The following is a 6,201-nucleotide window of genomic DNA, read 5'->3' as shown; positions in this document are numbered from 1 at the left end:
TCCTTGCATTTGACATAGCGCTTTTCACGTCGGGAGGATGTCCCAAAGCGCTTCACAGAACACACTGTAAAGTGAATTGACTGTATATTTGTGGGCGAACGCGGCAGCCAATTGCGCACAGCAATGTCCCACAAACAGTCGTAGATTGAAAATGACCAATTTATTATTGTTTTTGGTTTTGGAGGGATTATTATTAGGCGTGTGGAGTAAGGAAACTTGCCCAAGGTTTCGCCCTGCCTGGAATTGAACTCAGGTCTCTCGTTTGCAAAGCGAGTGCTCTAACCACTGAGCTACAGGACTCCACGAAATGAAATGACAAGCACCGAGTTTGCAGCATTTGTGAGGAAAGAAGCCTCATAGGTGCCTCATAATGGCAAGAAGAGAACAGTAGGAGAATGTTGAGAAGAAGGGAAGGAATGAAAAAAGGTGTATGCGTGAAATGTAAATATCATTATGTGTTCAATTTTTCATTGACCTAATAACACATTTTAAACAAATAGTGCAGTAATGGACACTAGTGTCGGGTTTTGAGTAAGTGGAAAGTTGTCAACCCTGTCCCTGACAAGTACTTCTGGATTGTGCAACTGTGGATAAGGTGCTTCTCTGGGCCACTATGTGGTGCTATGGCCCAAAGCTACCGCAGCCAAAACACTTGTCCATCTATTCATCACCTCTCGCCTTGACTACTCAAATGCCCTCCTCGCCAGTCTGTCCAGCTCCACTGTCCACAAAATCCAGTTAATCCAAAACGTTGCCACCTGCATACTCACCTGCACTAAACTCTGTACCCCCATGAAACCAGTTCTAGCCAGGTTCCACTTGCCCCCTATCACCAAACGGATCAATTTCAGGATCCTCACACTCATCTTCAAATCCTTTCATGTCACGCTTTCAATCATGACTCTCCGAAACTCTGGAACACTCTGTATCCCTCTACCCTGCCCCTTCCTTCTGCATCTTGAGGTTGCGCCTCTTCCTTTTTGACTGTATCTACTGTCACCTTCCCCCCCTTCCCCTGGCTCGACGTCTTGCTCCTCCACTGTCAAGCACTCTGGGACACAACCCCACGTGAGGGACACAATATACATGCAAGTATTTCCACTATCATATCAAGAAAAAAAGGTTAGTCAAAAGTAGGGTGGGGCCAATTAAGGACCAAGGGGGAAATCTTATTGTGGAGGCAGAGGGCATGGCTGATGAATGAGTACTTTACATCTGTCTTCACAAAAGAAATGGATGCACCAAATGCCGCAGTTTCGTTGGACACAGGGGTGGTGCCAGAGGACTGGAGAGTGGCTAATGTTATTCCCCTGTACAAAAAGGGGCAGAAGGACAAACCTGGGAACTACAGGCCAGTCAGCCTAACATCAGTGTGGGAAAACTCCTGGAGACTATAATCCGACAGAATAAATCTTCACTTAGAAGAATATGGGTTAATTAGGGACAGCCAACATGGATTTGTTAGAGACAAATCTTGTCTAAACAAATCTAATAGAATTTTTCGATGAGGTAACGGAGAAGGTGGATGAAGGTAGTGGGTTGATGTAGGCATTTGACAAAGTGCCACATAAAAGACTTGTAAGAAAAATAGAAGCCCATGGTATAAAAGGGACAGTGACAGCATGGATCCAGAACTGGCTGGGAGACAGAAAGCAGAGAGTTGTGGTGAACGGTTGCTTTTCTGAATGGAGGGAAGTGTATAGTGGGTCCCCCAGGGATTGGTACTGCTCTTCTTAATATATATATATATATAAATGATCTGGACTTGGGTATAGCAAGTTCCAAGTTTGCGGACGACACAAAGTTAAGTAGGGTGGTAAACAGTGAGAAGAATAGGAGCCAACTGCAGGAAGACATAGACAGAATGGTAAAATGGGCAGACACATGGCAATGTGGAGCAATGTGAGGTATTGCATTTTGGTAGAAAGAATGAGGGGGGGCAATATAGGCTGGTAATACAATCTTAAGGGGGGTGAAGGAACAAAGAGACCTGGGGCTTCAGTTAAATGAATCCTTGAAGGTGGCAGGACAGGTAGATAAAGCTGTAAAAAGGGCATATGGGATACTAGGCTTTATAAATAGGGGCATTGAGTACAAGAGTCAGGAGGTTATGATTAACCTATATAAAACACTCGTTAGGCCTCAGTTAGAATACTGCGCCCAGTTCTGGGCACCACACTATAGGAAGAATGTTAAGGCATTGGAAAGGGTGCAGAGGAGATTTACAAGGATGGTACCAGGAATGAGGGACCTCGATTATGAGGAAAGGCTGGAGAGGCTGGGATTATTCTCATCGGAGCAGAGAAGGTTACGAGGAGACCTAAGAGAGGTCTTCAAAATCATGAGGGGATTTGATAGATTAGAAAGGGAAAAACTGTTTCCACTGGTGGGTGTGTCGGTGACTCGAGGTCACAGATTTAAAATAGTTTCTAAAAGGAGAGGAGAGATGAGAAGAAATCTTTTTATACAGCGAGTTGTTTGAATCTGGAACGCATTGTCTGAGAGTGGTGGAGGCTGATTCGATAACAACATTTAAAAACGCGGTGGATGATTATTGAGGAGGACGGGTCTGCAGGGTTATGGGGAAAGAGCAAAGGAGTGGGATTGACATTACATTGCTCTTTTCAAAGAGCCGGCACAGACTCGATGGGCCGAAAGGCCTCTCTTTGTGCTGTATGATTCTATGATTCTAAGTTGTTGTTGCTACCGACACAGAGTAATAACTCCTGCGTGATCAATAGTCACAAAAACAGGCTCCAGTGCATTCAGCCCTCTGAATTGGAGTGTGTTAGTAATAAATGTTGACCCACACATTATTTTCAGTGTTAGTCAAATAGTCAAATAATAGAAGAACATAGATCAATATCTAATATCTATTAGATAAAGCAGCAAACAAGTATCTCTGAACAGTTCCAAAATTACAGAGTTGGGGAATGGTGGTGGGGAGAAAGAATATTTTTCAAGTTACAGGTTTATCTTCCTATGACTTTGCCACTCTGGCAATGCTGTCTTATCCATCTTTTTGATTGCACTTTCAGATACCCTCCCCCCTTTCCCCCACTGGCACGGGCTCCCAGTCAGCCATTTAATATTATTTGAGAAGTCCTGCCAGTGTAAAAAGTACTGTATAAAGGTAAATTGTTGTTTGTGCTCATTTAGATCAGGGATTTACATTTTGGTACCAGTATTCAACATCCTCGGTTCAGGTTTAGAATTGTTAATACAGACCAAAGCTGCCTCCACTCTACTCAATAATAAGGAGTTTGAGCCACAACTCCAAAATAGCACCCCTGACTGGAAGAGTGTCATCATTCTGCACTACACATAAACCACCTTTATCCTTCCTTCAAGGAAGACCTCCAATTGCCTATTCTAATTTGCATCAAATCCTAGGTAGTTTTGTGCTCAGTGCCTATTAGGCACAAGGACTTGAGTTAAGAATGCCCAAATTCATGTCCCATAGGAACCATTTTGCTAGCAGAACACATTTAACAGATCAGCCTTGGCTGGATTTAAATAAACCCAAATCCCAGAAGTATGAGGGCTCACTGCACAAGCAATTATCGATTAAATATTCTTAAAAAATATTTTGAAGCATATATAAATCTTTGTTCAGATGGGGATTTAGCTTTGTGACCAAATGAAGTTAGAGACAGGTGAACATTTTACATAGAGTGTATGATATAGACAACAAAATCATGCTAATTACGTACAGCTCCTCTACTGCCTCTCCCCTCAGGCCACCGAGACCCTCATTCACCATGGTAACTCCCTGTTTGTCAGCATTCCCGACTCTTCCTCATTCAGAACTCTGCAGCTCGTGTCCTCTCTCACACCAAGCTCCATGACCCTCTCATTAGCCGTAGCCCAGCTAGACTGACTCCCCATCCCCCAGGGGATAGAGTTCAAAATCCTCATCCTTGCCTTCAAAACCTTCCACGGCCTTGCTCTTCCCTATCAGAGTTAGTGAACTGCTAACTCCATATAGATCTGACTGCTCCATCTGCTCAGCAGGCTCCACCTGCTCCACGTCCCCCACCAGCCTATCCCACCATTGGCAGTTAGGCCTTCAGCCTCTCTGCTCCCACCCTTTGGAACTCCACCCCACAGGCCCTTCACCTTGCTCCTCCACTGCTTCCTTCGCGGACCACTTCAAGACCCAGCTCGATTGTACTTCGGTCATCCTCCTACCCCTAGCCTCACACTAACTGTCCAGCACCTTTGGACATTCTCCCACTGTGAAAGGAGCTACACAAATTTAACTTGCTGTTGTTGTTATCTCCTTTAGGTTGTGGAAAAAGATGGAATTTCTGAACTTAAGTTCCAAGAATATTTGATTTTGTTTTTTTCCAGCTTGGGTGGCAAGTTTGCAGAAGATCTTTCTTCAAAACCACAACCGAATGTGATGTTTGCTCAATTTGTTTAGTTTCACAGGTAGAAACTTTGAATGTAGATCATTTAGGTGGAGGGGAAAAGGTGTGGTTCCTGAACTATCTCCTGGCTGGGTAAGTGTTTGATTCTATGTCAGTTACTTGTGATAATTTTGTGAAATATTATTTGTCTTTTTCCAGCTCAGCTGGTAAATTTTCAGGAGATATTTCTTCAAAAACCCCAATTTGTTTAGCTTCACAGGTTGAAACTTGAATGTTGTTCATATAGGTGGAGGAAATGGTGTGGTTCTTGAACTATCTCCTGGCTAGGTGAGTGTTTCTGTTTGTTGTGTGATACTTTAAAATGGTAGCTCATTTGCTTTTTTTAGCCTGTATTGTAAATTTCCATGTGGACTCATCTCTCCAAAACCTCAATTAAATGTCACCTCTGACCATACCAATTTATTTAAATTCCTGGCCATCCGGCTGAAAATTGCACTCAGTCAAGTGCATTTATGGTGTTCCACTTTGACATATACTTACTGTTTATCAAGAGATTCTGCCTACTTAAACCTTAACCCTACATATTTCTCCCTTCCCAACTGAGCAGTGGAAACACCTTGCTAATCAAGAGGGCATCACTATTTAATCAAAGGACCTAACTGTGATGTGGGGACAATATAAAGGATCTCTGTGTTAAAGAAATAAACAATGAACAAAGAATACAACTTTCCTGCATTCCCCACACTTCAACTGAAGTTGCAAAAATGGGCTCGGGAAGAGAGGAATACTGAGCAGTGAGGATAAATAATGAGATTAGCAATGCTTTTATACAAATTTTTATTCATATCTAAAAGAAATAAACATGACTCAAGTTACAACAATTAAAAGGTAGTTTGCAACTGGTTCCACCGAATTGCACAAAAAATTACACTTTCTCAAAAATGGATGCTTTTTGGTTGCTCTGTTCCTGACTTCTCCTGTGACTGAGACAAGCACAGGCCTGAGCATTTCTCTGATATTCACAAAAGGAATCATTTTCATCCAGGATTCTGGATAGGAGATGAAAGTAGAAAGTTACAAAATTAAGAAATTCAAAAATATTTTTTAAACTTTAACAACTGGCATCTAAAATCTAAGTTAATTCTATATTCATTTCCTTCACTTTTTCCATAAGTCTAATTTCTGTCTTTCCCAAACCTTTTACAACTTATTTTTAAATTTTCCAATTACGGAACACAGGAACAACTTACTGGTTTGGCTTTTCATTGGCTAAAATGTGTGATCGTCGCAAATTCGAAGATCTGTAAGATAAAAATGTGAAGAATAAACTGATGTTGAATACAACAAAACCCAGTGATTTCCCAAATAAAGTCAATAAACATTCTCTGGGCTGTGAGTTGAGCAGACTGAACGCGATGGAAGACACCAACTAATAATAGCGGCAGCCTCTGAAAAGAAATTTTAAAAAATTAATAATCAAAAACTCTACGAGTAAGAACTTTGAATTCACGCTGTATAAATGCAATTATTTGTTGTTGGGAAAAGGAGCAGCCAATTTAAACACAGCAAGTTCCCACAAACACTCATGAAGTGAATGGTCAATATTATCTGGGGGGATTGTTGGCCAGGGGAAAAACTCATTTCAATTTTCAAATAGGATCTGGGCAAAATGTGGGCTTCTGTGTACAACACGTTTCAAACATCTCAACAAAAGGAGCTGCATTGTTCCAGCTAAGTATGGTATGAAGATAGTCAACAAATGTAGATGTGCAGAGTTAAGACTGTAGCTATGTGGACAGTGACAAATGTTTTGCAACGATACTAACCT

This window comes from Callorhinchus milii, unplaced genomic scaffold, assembly GCF_018977255.1.
Source record: "Callorhinchus milii isolate IMCB2004 unplaced genomic scaffold, IMCB_Cmil_1.0 Scaffold5, whole genome shotgun sequence".
In the NCBI taxonomy this organism is placed as follows: domain Eukaryota; kingdom Metazoa; phylum Chordata; class Chondrichthyes; order Chimaeriformes; family Callorhinchidae; genus Callorhinchus; species Callorhinchus milii.
This window is presented reverse-complemented; position numbering follows the sequence as displayed.